The sequence below is a fragment of the Panulirus ornatus genome, chromosome 14 (genome assembly GCF_036320965.1).
Source record: "Panulirus ornatus isolate Po-2019 chromosome 14, ASM3632096v1, whole genome shotgun sequence".
In the NCBI taxonomy this organism is placed as follows: domain Eukaryota; kingdom Metazoa; phylum Arthropoda; class Malacostraca; order Decapoda; family Palinuridae; genus Panulirus; species Panulirus ornatus.
Window position 1 is genome coordinate 20,194,287 of NC_092237.1, and position 16,548 is coordinate 20,210,834.

The following is a 16,548-nucleotide window of genomic DNA, read 5'->3' on the forward strand; positions in this document are numbered from 1 at the left end:
GTTTGGTGAGGGGTGACCGAGCAGGGGTGGGAGGTCATACAATGAAGGCAGTGTTTGTGTAAACAATGACCTACCGCTAGAGCGCCACCTACCTACAGTGAGGGAGGCCTGGCAATGGTCAAGGCCGGACGAGGAAGCTGGTGTTCATGGTGACTTCTCTGCTTACATTAGAGGGATACAATAATCCTCACACGTGTCTCTCTGAAGGTTAAGTTTCCTTATTATACATAAGTAAGAACAGAGCGGTGGTTCCAGCTCCTGTAATATACATTCAGCGCCTGTCCAATTGAATACCTACAAGTGTGTTGCTGCACTGACAAAGAAAACACCTGATACTCTACTATACTTGCAGTAGACCAAGTTAAGTAATCCTCTCAAGTATATTCTTTGACTTTCCATAGCGTTTTATTCACCTGACGACAAAAGATCGTGTTTAAGCCTCGCCGTAACCAACCTGCTCTGGCTCAAGTTTGAGATAAGATTCATTTGATTTCCCCTCAGATGAAAATGGCTTTGTCCATTAGGCTCAGCGACCCAACAAACTCAATATAGCCTGTAAGATAAGTGGTATGTTTTTGTTTACACCTGACTAGTCTAAGTACATAGCGTTAACTGTTTTGTTTCTCTTCCTCAAGATTGGCAAAGACTAAGGAAGGTTGTTATGTGGGTAGGGACAGTGACTCCTCACCCCTAGATTAGAGCTCTATGACACAGGCCTCGTGTGGTACACGACTAGTTAAAACTGACATTTTAATATCAGACTGACTGAATCAGAACAAACAAGGTGACTCTCGTGTTCGCCTGACGTAATCTCAAAGGATTTTCCCTCGTAGAGTTTCACCAAAGAGCTTGTGTACCAGAAAGAAAAACGAGGTAACGTGAATGGCTTGACCTCAGGAATCACTGAGGCTTGGGAGGAAAAATGGTAGCAGCTGTGTTGGACAAACCAGTGTCGCACGAGAGTGTCCAAAGGTTCAACAAATGTACAGCGATGGGAGGAAGCAGGTATATTTCAAATGAAATGGAACTGGACGAGCCTGCCCTATGCCAGTTCTACGGTGTTAGATCTTACTAAAAGTCCTCTAAAATATACACTTGATCCTCCCCATGCAGATTTTAATGAAGCTGATGACAGTGCATAATAAATGATGAAAGTTTTCTATCTGAATAATCCAGTGTGGTATGTGGTGAAGCGCATGAGGATTGCCGGAATGCATGCATAGTGCCACTGTATAAAGGCAAAGGCGATAGAGGTAAGTGTTCAAATTACAGAGGTATAAGTTTGTTGAGTATTCCTGGGAAATTGAATGGAGGATATTGATTGAGAGGGTCCAGAAATGTACAGAGCATCAGATTAGGGAAGAGCAGTGTGGTTTCAGAGGTGGTAGAGGATGAGTGGATCAGGTGTTTGCTTTGAAGAATGTATGTGGGAAATACTTAGAAAACAGATGGATTTGTATGTAGCATTCATGGATCTGGAAAAGGCATATAATAGAGTTGATAGTGATGCTCTGTGGAAGGTATCAAGAGTATATGGTGTGGGAGGTAAATTGCTAGAAGCAGTGAAAAGTTTTTATCGAGGATGTAAGGCATGTGTACGAGTAGGAAGAGAGGAAAGTGATTGGTTTCCAGTGAATGTTGATTTGCGGCAGGGGTGTGTGATGTCTCCATGGTTGTTTAATTTGTTTATGGATGGGGTTGTTAGGGAGGTGAATGTAAGAGTTTTGAAGAGAGGCGCAAGTATGCAGTCTGTTGTGGATGAGAGAGCTTGGGAATTAAGTCAGTTGTTGCTCGCTGATGATACAGCAAAATTGGCTGATTCGGGTGAGAAACTGCAGAAGCTGGTGACTGAGTTTGGTAAAGTGTGTGAAAGAAGAAAACTGAGAGTAAATGTGAGTAAGAGCAAGATTGTTAGGTTCAGTAGGGTAAAGGGACAAGTCCATTGAGAGGTAAGTCTGAATGGAGATAAACTGGAGGAAGTGAAGTGTTTCAGATACCTGGGAGGGGATTTGGCAGCGGATGGAACCATGGTAGCGGAAGTGAGTCAAAGGGTGGGGAAGAGGGCGAAGGTTCAGTGAGCGTTGAAGAATGTGTGGAAGGCGAGAAGGTAATCTCGGAGAGCAAAAACGGGTATGTTTGAAGGAATAGTAATTCCAACAATGTTATATGGTTGCGATGAATAGGCTATTGATAGGGTTGTGCGGAGGAGGGTGGATGTGTTAGAAATGGAATGTTTGAGTACAATATGTGGCGTGAGGTTGTTTGGTCGAGTAAGTAATGAAAGGGTAAGAAAGACTTGTGGTAATGAAAAGAGTGTGGTTGAGAGATCAGAAGAGGATGTATTGAAATTATTTGGTCACTTGGAGGGAATGAGTGAGGCAAGATTGACAAGAGGATATACGTGTTAGAGGTGGAGGGAACGAGGAGAAGTGGGAGACCAAATTGGAGGTGGAAAGATGGAGTGAAAAAGATTTTGAGCGATCGGGGCCTGAACATGCAGTAGGGTAAAAGGCGTGCAAGGAATAGAGTGAATTGAAACGATGTGGTCTACCGAGGTCGACGTGCTATCAGTGGATTGAACCAGGGCATGTAAAGCGCCTGGGTAAAACATAGAAAGTTTTTTCGGGCCTGGATGTGGAAAGGGAGGCTGTGATTTCGGTGCATTACACATGACAGCTAGAGACTGGTTGTGAACGAATGTGGCCCTTGATATCTTTTCCTAGCGCTACCTTGCACGTGCGCGGCGGGAGGGGGTTGCCTTTTCATGTGTGGCGGGGTGGCAATGAAAATGGATGAAGGCAGCAAGCGTAAATATGTACGTGTGTATCTATGTGTATGCCTGTATATGTATATATATGTATATGTTGAAAGGTATACGTATGTATATGTGCGTGTGTGGGCGGTTATGTATATATATGTGTATCTGGGTGGGTTGGGTCATTCTTTCATCTGCTTCCTTGCGCTGCCTCGCTAACGCGGGAGACAGCGACAAAGTATGATAAATGAATACATACATATATATATATATATATATATATTTTTTTTTTTTATACTTTGTCGCTGTCTCCCGCGTTTGCGAGGTAGCGCAAGGAAAAAGACGAAAGAAATGGCCCAACCCACCCCCATACACATGTATATACATACGTCCACACACGCAAATATACATACCTACACAGCTTTCCATGGTTTAACCCAGACGCTTCACATGCCTTGATTCAATCCACTGACAGCATGTCAACCCCGGTATACCACATCGCTCCAATTCACTCTATTCCTTGCCCTCCTTTCACCCTCCTGCATGTTCAGGCCCCGATCACACAAAATCTTTTTCACTCCATCTTTCCACCTCCAATTTGGTCTCCCTCTTCTCCTTGCTCCCTCCACCTCCGACACATATATCCTCTTGGTCAATCTTTCCTCACTCATCCTCTCCATGTGCCCAAACCACTTCAAAACACCCTCTTCTGCTCTCTCAACCACGCTCTTTTTATTTCCACACATCTCTCTTACCCTTACGTTACTCACTCGATCAAACCACCTCACACCACACATTGTCCTCAAACATCTCATTTCCAGCACATCCATCCTCCTGCGCACAACTCTATCCATAGCCCACGCCTCGCAACCATACAACATTGTTGGAACCACTATTCCTTCAAACATACCCATTTTTGCTTTCCGAGATAATGTTCTCGACTTCCACACATTTTTCAAGGCCCCCAGAATTTTCGCCCCCTCCCCCACCCTATGATCCACTTCCGCTTCCATGGTTCCATCCGCTGCCAGATCCACTCCCAGATATCTAAAACACTTCATTCCTCCAGTTTTTCTCCATTCAAACTCACCTCCCAATTGACTTGACCCTCAACCCTACTGTACCTAATAACCTTGCTCTTATTCACATTTACTCTTAACTTTCTTCTTCCACACACTTTACCAAACTCAGTCACCAGCTTCTGCAGTTTCTCACATGAATCAGCCACCAGCGCTGTATCATCAGCGAACAACAACTGACTCACTTCCCAAGCTCTCTCATCCCCAACAGACTTCATACTTGCCCCTCTTTCCAAAACTCTTGCATTTACCTCCCTAACAACCCCATCCATAAACAAATTAAACAACCATGGAGACATCACACACCCCTGCCGCAAACCTACATTCACTGAGAACCAATCGCTTTCCTCTCTTCCTACACGTACACATGCCTTACATCCTCGATAAAAACTTTTCACTGCTTCTAACAACTTTCCTACCACACCATATATTCTTAATACCTTCCACAGAGCATCTCTATCAACTCTATCATATGCCTTCTCCAGATCCATAAATGCTACATACAAATCCATTTGCTTTTCTAAGTATTTCTCACATACATTCTTCAAAGCAAACACCTGATCCACACATCCTCTACCACTTCTGAAACCACACTGCTCTTCCCCAATCTGATGCTCTGTACATGCCTTCACCCTCTCAATCAATACCCTCCCATATATTTTACCAGGAATACTCAACAAACTTATACCTCTGTAATTTGAGCACTCACTCTTCTCCCCTTTGCCTTTGTACAATGGCACTATGCACGCATTCCGCCAATCCTCAGGCACCTCACCATGAGTCATACCTACATTAAATAACCTTACCAACCAGTCAACAATACAGTCACCCCCTTTTTTAATAAATTTCACTGCAATACCATCCAAACCTGCTGCCTTGCCGGCTTTCATCTTCCGCAAAGCTTTCACTACCTCTTCTCTGTTTACCATATATATATATATATATATATATATATATATATATATATATATATATATATATATATATATATATCTTTCTTTCATACTATTCGCCATTTCCCGCATTAGCGAGGTAGCGTTAAGAACAGAGGACTGGGCCTTTGAGGGAATATCCTCACCTGGCCCCCTTTCTCTGTTCCTTCTTTCGCAAAATTGAAAAAAAAACCGAGAGGGGAGGATTTCCAGCCACCCGCTCCCTCCCCTTTTAGTCGCCTTCTACGACACGCAGGGAATACGTGGGAAGTATTCTTTCTCCCCTATCCCCAGGGATAATATATATTTTTTTATATTCTATTATACTTTGTCGCTGTCTCCCGCGTTTGCGAGGTAGCGCAAGGAAACAGACGAAAGAAATGGCCCAACCCCCCCCATACACATGTATATACATACGTCCACACACGCAAATATACATACCTACACAGCTTTCCATGGTTTACCCCAGACGCTTCAAATGCCTTGATTCAATCCACTGACAGCACGTCAACCCCGGTATACCACATCGCTCCAATTCACTCTATTCCTTGCCCTCCTTTCACCCTCCTGCATGTTCAGGCCCCGATCACACAAAATCTTTTTCACTCCATCTTTCCACCTCCAATTTGGTCTCCCTCTTCTCCTCGTTCCCTCCACCTCCGACACATATATCCTCTTGGTCAATCTTTCCTCACTCATTCTCTCCATGTGCCCTAACCACTTCAAAACACCCTCTTCTGCTCTCTCAACCACGCTCTTTTTATTTCCACACATCTCTCTTACCCTTACGTTACTCACTCGACCAAACCACCTCACACCACACATTGTCCTCAAACATCTCATTTCCAGCACATCCATCCTCCTGCGCACAACTCTATCCATAGCCCACGCCTCGCAACCATACAACATTGTTGGAACCACTATTCCTTCTAACATACCCATTTTTGCTTTCCGAGATAATGTTCTTGACTTCCACACATTCTTCAAGGCTTCCAGAATTTTCGCCCCCTCCCCCACCCTATGATCCACTTCCGCTTCCATGGTTCCATCCGCTGCCAGATCCACTCCCAGATATCTAAAACACTTCACTTCCTCCAGTTTTTCTCCATTCAAACTCACCTCCCAATTGACTTGACCCTCAACCCTACTGTACCTAATAACCTTGCTCTTATTCACATTTACTCTTAACTTTCTTCTTTCACACACTTTACCAAACTCAGTCACCAGCTTCTGCAGTTTCTCACATGAATCAGCCACCAGCGCTGTATCATCAGCGAACAACAACTGACTCACTTCCCAAGCTCTCTCATCCCCAACAGACTTCATACTTGCCCCTCTTTCCAAAACTCTTGCATTCACCTCCCTAACAACCCCATCCATAAACAAATTAAACAACCATGGAGACATCACACACCCCTGCCGCAAACCTACATTCACTGAGAACCAATCACTTTCCTCTCTTCCTACACGTACACATGCCTTACATCCTCGATAAAAACTTTTCACTGCTTCTAACAACTTGCCTCCCACACCATATATTCTTAATACCTTCCACAGAGCATCTCTATCAACTCTATCATATGCCTTCTCCAGATCCATAAATGCTACATACAAATCCATTTGCTTTTCTAAGTATTTCTCACATACATTCTTCAAAGCAAACACCTGATCCACACATCCTCTACCACTTCTGAAACCACACTGCTCTTCCACAATCTGATGCTCTGTACATGCCTTCACCCTCTCAATCAATACCCTCCCATATAATTTACCAGGAATACTCAGCAAACTTATACCTCTGTAATTTGAGCACTCACTCTTATCCCCTTTGCCTTTGTACAATGGCACTATGCACGCATTCCTCCAATCCTCAGGCACCTCACCGTGAGTCATACATACATTAAATAACCTTACCAACCAGTCAACAATACAGTCACCCCCTTTTTTTAATAAATTCCACTGCAATACCATCCAAACCCGCTGCCTTGCCGGCTTTCATCTTCCGCAAAGCTTTTACTACCTCTTCTCTGTTTACCAAATCATTTTCCCTAACCCTCTCACTTTGCACACCACCTCGACCAAAACACCCTATATCTGCCACTCTATCATCAAACACATTCAACAAACCTTCAAAATACTCACTCCATCTCCTTCTCACATCACCACTACTTGTTATCACCTCCCCATTTGCGCCCTTCACTGAAGTTCCCATTTGCTCCCTTGTCTTACGCCCTTTATTTACCTCCTTCTAGAACATCTTTTTATTCTCCCTAAAATTTAATGATACTCTCTCACCCCAACTCTCATTTGCCCTTTTTTTCACCTCTTGCACCTTTCTCTTGACCTCCTGTCTCTTTCTTTTATACGTCTCCCACTCAATTGCATTTTTTCCCTGCAAAAATCGTCCAAATGCCTCTCTCTTCTCTTTCACTAATACTCTTACTTCTTCATCCCACCACTCACTACCCTTTCTAATCAATCCACCTCCCACTCTTCTCATGCCACAAGCATCTTTTGCGCAGTCCATCACTGATTCCCTAAATACATCCCATTCCTCCCCCACTCCCCTTACTTCCATTGTTCTCACCTTTTTCCATTCTGTACTCAGTCTCTCCTGAGTATATATATATATATATATATATATATATATATATATATATATATATATATATATATATATATATACATATATTGGGGGATAGGGGATAGGGGAAAAAGAATACTTCCCATGAATTCCTCTCGTGTCGTAGAAGGCGACTAAAGGGGACGGGAGCGGGGGGCTACAAACTCTCCCCTCCTTGTAATTTAACTTTCTAAAAGGGGAAACAGAAGAAGGAGTCATGCGGGGTGCTCATCCTCCTCGAAGGCTAAGATTTGGGTGTCTAAATGTGTTTGCATGTAACCAAGATGAGAAAAAAGGAGAGATAGGAAGTATGTTTGAGGAAAGGAACTTGGACGTTTTGGCTCTGAGTGAAACGAAGCTCAAGGGTAAAGGGGAAGTGGTTTGAGAATATCTTGGGAGTAAAGTTAGGGTTTAGTGAGAGGACAAGAGCAAGGGAAGGAGTAGCACTACTCCTGAAACAGGAGTGGTGGGAGTATGTGAGAGAGTGTAAGAAAGTAAACGCTAGATTGATATGGGTAAAACTGAAAGTGGATAGAGAGAGATGGGTGATTATTGTTGCATATGCACCTGGGCATGAGAAGAAAGATCATGAGAGGCAAGTGTTTTGGGAGTAGCTGAGTGAGTATGTTAGTAGTTTTGATGCACGAGACCGGGTTATAGTGATGGGTGGTTTGAATACAAAGGTGAGTAATGTGGCAGTTGAGGAATATTTGCTGTACATATGGTGTTCACTGCTGTAAATGGAAATGGTGAACAGCTTGTAGATTTATGTGCTGAAAAAATGACTAGTGATTGGGAATATCTTATTTAAAAAGAGTGATATACATAAGTATACGTATGTAAGTAGGAGAGATGGCCAGGGAGCGTTATTGGATTACGAGTTTATTGATAGGCGCGCGAAAGAGAGACTTTTGGATGTTAATGTGCTGATAGGTGCAACTGGAGGGACGTCTGATCATTATCTTGTTGGGGGCGAAGGTGAAGATTTATAGAGGTTTTCAGAAAAGAAAAGAGAAAGTTGGGGTGAAGAGAGTGGTGAGAGTAAGTAAGCTTGGAAAGGAGACTTGTGTGAGGAAGTACCAGGAGAGACTGAGTACAAAATGGAAAAAGGTGAGATCAAAGGACGTAAGGGAGTAAGGGAGGAATGGGATTCATTTAGGGAAGCAGTGATGGTTTGCACAAAAGATGCTTGTGGCATGAGAAGCGTGGGAGGTGGGCAGCTTAGAAAGGGTAGTGAGTGGTGGGATGAAGAAGTAAGATTATTAGTGAAAGAGAAGAGAGAGGCATTTGGACGATCTTTGCAAGGAAATGATGCAAATGACTGGGAGATGTATAAAAGAGAGAGGTAGGAGGTCAAGAGAAAGGTGCAAGAGGTGAAAAAGAGGACAAACGAGAGTTAGGGTGAAAGAGTATCATTATATTTCAGGGAGAACAAAAAGATGTTTTGGAAGGAGGTAAATAAAGTGCGTAAGACAAGGGAACAAATAAGAACTTCAATGAAGGGGAATAATGGGGAGATGATAACAAGTAGTGGTGATGTGAGAAGATGTAGTGAGTATTTTGAAGGTTTGTTGAATGTGTTTGATGATAGAGTGGCAGATATAGGGTGTTTTGGTCGAGGTGATGTGCAAAGTGAGGGGGTTAAGGAGAATGATTTGGTAAACAGAGAAGAGGTAGTAAAAGCTTTTCGGAAGATGAAAGCCGGCAAGGCATCGGGTTTGGATGGTATTGCAGTGGAATCTATTAAAAAAGGGGGTGACTGAATTGTTGACTGGTTGGTAAGGTTATATGATGTATGGTGAGGTGCCTGAGGGTTGTCGAAATGCTTGCATAGTGCCACTGTATAAAGGCAAAGGGTATAAAGGTGAGTGCTCAAATTACAGAGGTATAAGTTTGTTGAGTATTCCTGGGAAATTATATGGGAGGGTATTGATTGAGAGGGTGAAGGCATGTACAGAGCATCAGATTGGGGAAGAGCAGTGTGGTTTCAGAAGTGGTAGTTGATGTGTGGATTAGGTGTTTGCTTTGAAGAATGTATGTGAGAAATACTTAGAAAAGCAAATGGATTTGTAAGTAGCATTTATGGATCTGAAGAAGGCATAAAATAGAGTTGATAGAGATGCTCTGTGGAAGGTATTAAGAATATATGGAGTTGGGGACAAGTTGTTAGAAGCACTGAAAAGTTTTTATCGAGGATGTAAGGCATGTGTACGTGTAGGAAGAGAGGAAAGTGATTGGTTCTCAGTGAATGTTGGTTTGTGGCAGGGGTGTGTGATGTTTCCACGGTCAGTTAATTTGCTTATGGATGGGGTTGTTAGGGAGGTGAATGCAAGAGTTTTGGAAAGAGGGGCAAGTAAGGAGTCTGTTGTGGATGAGAGAGCTTGGGAAGTGAGTCAGTCGTTGTTCGCTGATGATACAGCGCTGGTGGCTGATTTGTGTGAGAAACTGCAGAAGGTGGTGACTGAGTTTCTTAAAGTGTGTGAAAGAAGAAAGCTGAGCGTAAATGTGAATAAGAGCAAGGTTATTAGGTACAGTAGGGTTGAAGGACATGTCAATTGGGAGATAAGTTTGAATGGAGAAAACTGGAGTAAGTGAAGTTTTTAGATATCTGGGAAGGGATTTGGCAGCGGATAAATTATGTACATGTGTATATATATGTATATGTCTGTGTATATATATGTATGTATACGTTGAGATGTATAGGTATGTATATTTGCGTGTGTGGACGTGTATGTATATACATGTGTATGCGGTGGGTTGGACTATTCTTTTGTCTGTTTCCTTGCGCTACCTCGCTATATATATATATATATATATATATATATATATATATATATATATATATATATATATATACATAGTGGTTCCAACAATGTTGTATGGTTGCGAGGCGTGGGCTATGGATAGAGTTGTGCGCAGGAGGGTGGATGTGCTGGAAATGAGATGTTTGAGGACAATATGTGGTGTGAGGTGGTTTGATCGAGTAAGTAATGTAAGGGTGAGAGAGATGTGTGGAAATAAAAAGAGTGCGGTTGAGAGAGCAGAAGAGGGTGTTTTGAAATGGTCTGGTCACATGGAGAGAATGAGTGAGGAAAGATTGACCAAGAGGATATATGTGTCAGAGGTGGAGGGAACGAGGAGAAGTGGGAGACTAAATTGGAGGTGGAAAGATGGAGTGAAAAAGATTTTGAGTGATCGGAGCCTGAACATGCATGAGGGTGAAAGGCGTGCAAGAAATAGAGTGAATTGGAACAATGTGGTATACCGGGGTCGACGTGCTGTCAATGGACTGAACCACGGCATGTGAAGCATGTGGGGTAAACCATGGAAAGTTCTGTGGGGCCTGGATGTGGAAAGGGAGCTGTGGTTTCGGTGCATTATTACATGACAGCTAGAGACTGAGTGTGAACGAATGGGGCCTTTGGTGTCTTTTCCTAGCGCTACCTCGCACACATGAGGGGGGAGTGGGTTGTTATTCCATGTGTGGCGAGGTGTCGATGGGAACAAATAAAGGCAGACATTATGAATTATATACATGTATATATATGTATATGTCTGTGTGTGTGTATATATATGTGTACATTGAGATGTATAGGTATGTATATTTGCGTGTGTGGACGTGTATGTATATACATGTGTATGTGGGCGGGTTGAGCCATTGTTTCGTCTGTTTCCTTGCGCTACCTCGCTAACGCGGGAGACAGCGACAAAGCAAATAAATGAATAAATATATATATATATATATATATATATATATATATATATATATTTTTTTTTTTTTTTTGCTTTGTCGCTGTCTCCCGCGTTTTCGAGGTAGCGCAAGGAAACAGACGAAAGAAATGGCCCAACCCACCCCCATACACATGTATATACATACATCCACACACGCAAATATACATACCTACACAGCTTTTCATGGTTTACCGCAGACGCTTCACATGCCCTGATTCAATCCACTGACAGCACGTCAACCCCGGTATACCACATCGATCCAATTCACTCTATTCCTTGCGCTCCTTTCACCCTCCTGCATGTTCAGGCCCCGATCACACAAAATCTTTTTCACTCCATCTTTCCACCTCCAATTTGGTCTCCCACTTCTCCTCGTTCCCTCCACCTCCGACACATATATCCTCTTGGTCATCTTTCCTCACTCATTCTCTCCATGTGCCCAAACCATTTCAAAACACCCTCTTCTGCTCTCTCAACCACGCTCTTTTTATTTCCACACATCTCTCTTACCCTTACGTTACTTACTCGATCAAACCACCTCACACCACACATTGTCCTCAAACATCTCATTTCCAGCACGTCCATTCTCCTGCGCACAACTCTATCTACAGCCCACGCCTCGCAACCATACAACATTGTTGGAACCACTATTCCTTCAAACATACCCATTTTTGCTTTCCGAGATAATGTTCTCGACTTCCACACATTCTTCAAGGCTCCCAGGATTTTCGCTCCCTCCCCTACCCTATGATCCACTTCCGCTTCCATGGTTCCATCCGCTGCCAGATCCACTCCCAGATATCTAAAACACTTTACTTCCTCCAGTTTTTCTCCATTCAAACTTACCTCACAATTGACTTGAACCTCAACCCTACTGCACCTAATTACCTTGCTCTTATTCACATTTACTCTTAACTTTCTTCTTTCACACACTTTACCAAACTCAGTCACCAGCTTCTGCAGTTTCTCACATGAATCAGCCACCAGCGCTGTATCATCAGACCAACAGACTTATACATATATATATATATATATATATATATATATATATATATATATATATATATATATATATATATATATGGATTTGTATGTAGCATCTATGGATCTGGAGAAGGCATATGATAGAGTTGATAGAGATGCCCTGTGGGAGGTACTAAGAATATATGGTATGGGAGGCAAGTTGTTAGAAGCTGTGAAAAGTTTTTATCGAGGCTATAAGGCATGTGTACGTGTAGGGAGAGAGGAAAGTGATTGGTTCTCAGTGAATGTAGGTTTGCGGCAGGGGTGTTTGATGTCTCCATGGTTGTTTAATTTGTTTATGGATGGGGTTGTTAGGGAGGTGAATGAAAGAGTTTTGGAAAGAGGGGTAAGTATGCATTCTGTTGGGGATGAGAGAGCTTGGGAAGTGAGTCAGTTGTTGTTCGCTGATGATACAACGCTGGTGGCTGATTCATGTGAGAAACTGCAGAAGCTGGTGACTGAGTTTGGTAAAGTGTGTGAAAGAAGAAAGTTAAGAGTAAATGTGAATAAGAGCAAGGTTATTAGTTACAGTATGGTTGAGGGTCAAGTCAATTGGGAGGTAAGTTTGAATGGAGAAAAACTGGAGGAAGTAAAGTATTTTAGATATCTGGGAGTGGATCTGGCAGCGGATGGAACCATGGAAGCGGAAGTGAATCATAGGATGGGGAAGGGGGCGAAAAACCTGGGAGCCTTGAAGAATGTGTGGAAGTCGAGAACATTATCTCGGAAAGCAAAAATGGCTATGTTTGAAGGAATAGTGGTTCCAACCATGTTGTATGGTTGCGAGGCGTGGGCTATGGATACAGTTGTGCGCAGGAGGGTGGATTTGCTGGAAATGAGATGTTTGAGGACAATATGTGGTGTGAGGTGGTTTGATCGAGTAAGTAATGTAAGGGTAAGAGAGATGTGTGGAAATAAAAAGAGCGTGGTAGAGAGAGCAGAAGAGGGTGTTTTGAAATGGTTTGGGCACATGGAGAGAATGAGTGAGGAAAGATTGACCAAGAGGATATATGTGTCGGAGATGGAGGGAACGAAATGGGAGAAGTGGGAGACCAAATTGGAGGTGGAAAGATGGAGTGAAAAAGATTTTGAGTGATCGGGGCCTGAACATGCAGGAGGGTGAAAGGCGGGCAAGGAATAGAGTGAATTGGATCGATGTGGTATACCGGGGTCGACGTGCTGTCAATAGATTGAATCAGGGCATGTGAAGCGTCTGTGGGGCCTTGATGTGGAAAGGGAGCTGTGGTTTCGGGTATTATTGCATGACAGCTAGAGACTGAGTGTGAACGAATGGGGCCTTTGTTGTCTTTTTCTAGCGCTACCTTGCACACATGAGGGGGAAGGGGGTTGTTATTCAATGTGTGGCGAGGTGGCGATGGAAATGAATAAAGGCAGACAGTGTGATTTGTGTGCATGTGTATATATGTATGTATGTGTGTGTGTATATATATGTGTACACTGAGATGTATGGGTATGTATATTTGCGTGTGTAGACGTGTATGTATATACATGTGTATGGGGGTGGGTTGGGCTATTTCTTTCGTCTGTTTCCTTGCGCTACCTCGCAAACGCGGGAGACAGCGACAAAGCAATATATATATATATATATATATATATATATATATATATATATATATATATATATATATATATATATATATATATATATTTATATATACTGCAAGAGGTCACACTCTCACACTTACGCTATGAACACCACCTATCACCGCAACACTACAATCCCTTATGCCGACGATGCGACTATCATTATGAAGATCCCAAGCACTAACTTGACAATTGCTCTTCACTTTTTGCCCCCCCCCCCCCCCCCCCACACACACACACACATACACACACAGCATCACAAGACCCGACCAGTGGACGCGGCCAAGTTTCTGCGATCTGCAGAAGGAACTCTAGGGGCATGAGAGTAAGGTAAGGTAAGGTAAGGTAAGGTTTCTGTTCAGTTCATATATCATAGATTTACTTATGTATTTGCCTAATCATTCATTCCTTTACTTTATATGTAGATATAATGTTCCCATTAGTATAATTATATTCCTCTATCTTACTAAGTGAATTTCTTCGATCCTATCATTTCATGTTTGTATATTCATATTTATCGAGTGCTGAATAAGCGAAAGTATTTTGAAGTTTTAAGTAGGAGAGACATACGTAAATTCTAACGATACAAATGATACAGTGGTTAGATTGATGAAAACTACTATTGACGTTTGCGTAAATGAATTATACATTTCCCTTTTCCATAGCCAGAGGTTGAACCATTATGTGACATTCATTTTCATTTCATTTCCAGCTAGAAGTTTCAGATTTCTAAATTATTTCTTACATTTTTAATATATATATATATATATATATATATATATATATATATATATATATATATATATATATATATATATATATATATACATATATATATATATATTATCCCTGGGGATAGGGGAGAAAGAATACTTCCCACGCATTCCTCACGTGTCGTAGAAGGCGACTGGAGGGGACGGGAGCGGGGGGCCAGAAATCCTCCCCTCCTTGTATTTTTTAACTTTCTAAAATGGGAAACAGAAGAAGGAGTCACGCGGGGAGTGCTCATCCTCCTCGTAGGCTCAGATTGGGGTGTCTAAATGTGTGTGAATGTAACCAAGATGTGAAAAAAGGAGAGATAGGTAGTATGTTTGAGGAAAGGAACCTGAATGTTTTGGCTCTGAGTGAAACGAAGCTTAAGGGTAAAGGGGAAGAGTGGTTTGGGAATGTCTTGGGAGTAAAGTCCGTGGTTAGTGAGAGGAAAAGAGCAAGGGAAGGAGTAGCACTACTCCTGAAACAGGAGTTGTGGGAGTATATGATAGAATGTAAGAAAGTAAATTCTAGATTAATATGGGTGAAACTGAAAGTTGATGGAGAGAGATGGGTGATTATTGGTGCTTATGCACCTGGGCATGAGAAGAAAGATCATGAGAGGCAAGTGTTTTGGGAGCAGCTGAATGAGTGTGTCAATGGTTTTGATGCACGAAACCGGGTTACAGTGATGGGTGATTTGAATGCAAAGGTGAGTAATGTGACAGTTGAGGTAATAATTGGTATACATGGGGTGTTCAGTGTTGTTAGTGGAAATGGTGAAGGGCTTGTAGATTTATGTGCTGAAAAAGGACTGGTGATTGGGAATGCCTGGTTTAAAAAGCGAGATATACATAAGTATACGTATGTAAGTAGGAGAGATGGCCAGAGGACGTTATTGGATTACGTGTTAATGGACAGGCGCGCGAAAGAGAGACTTTTGGATGTTAATGTGCTGAGAGGTGCAACTGGAGGGATGTCTGATCATTATCTTGTGGAGGCGAAGGTGAAGATTTGTATGGGTTTTCAGAAAAGAGGAGAGAATGTTGGGGTGAAGAGGGTGGTGAGAGTAAGTGAGCTTGGGCAGGAGACTTGTGTGAGGAAGTACCAGGAGAGACTGAGTACAGAATGGAAAAAGGTGAGAACAAAGGAGGTAAGGGGAATGGGGGGCGGGGGGAATGGGATGTATTTAGGGAAGCAGTGATGGCTTTCGCAAAAGATGCTTGTGGCATGAGAAGCGTGGGACGTGGGTTGATTAGAAAGGGTAGTGAGTGGTGGGATGAAGAAGTAAGATTGTTAGTGAAAGAGAAGAGAGAGGCATTTGGACGATTTTTGCAGGGAAAAAATGCAATTGAGTGGGAGATGTATAAAAGAAAGAGACGAGGTCAAGAGAAAGGTGCAAGAGTTGAAAAAGAGGGCAAATGAGAGTTGGGGTGAGAGAGTATCATTAAATTTTAGGGAGAATAAAAAGATGTTCTGGAAGGAGGTAAATAAAGTGGGTAAGACAAGGGAGCAAATGGGAATTTCAGTGAAGGGGGCTAGTCGGGAGGTGATAACAATTAGTGGTGATGTGAAAAGGAGATGGAGTGAGTATTTTGAAGGTTTGTTGAATGTGTTTGATGATAGAGTGGCAGATATAGGGTGTTTTGGTCGAGGTGGTGTGCAAAGTGAGAGGGTTAGGGAAAATGATTCGGTAAACAGAGAAGAGGTAGTAAAAGCTTTGCGGAAGATGAAAGCCGGCAAGGCAGCAGGTTTGGATGGTATTGCAGTGGAATTTATTAAAAAAGGGGGTGACTGTATTGTTGACTGGTTGGTAAGGTTATTTAATGTATGTATGATTCATGGTGAGGTGCCTGAGGATTGGCGGAATGCATGCAAGTGCCATTGTACAAAGGCAAAGGGGATAAGAGTGAGTGCTCAAATTACAGAGGTATAAGTTTGTTGAGTATTCCTGGGAAATTATATGGGAGGGTAATGATTGAGAGGGTGAAGGCATGTACAGAGCATCAGATTGGGAAAGAGCAGTGTGGTTTCAGAAGTGGTAGAGGA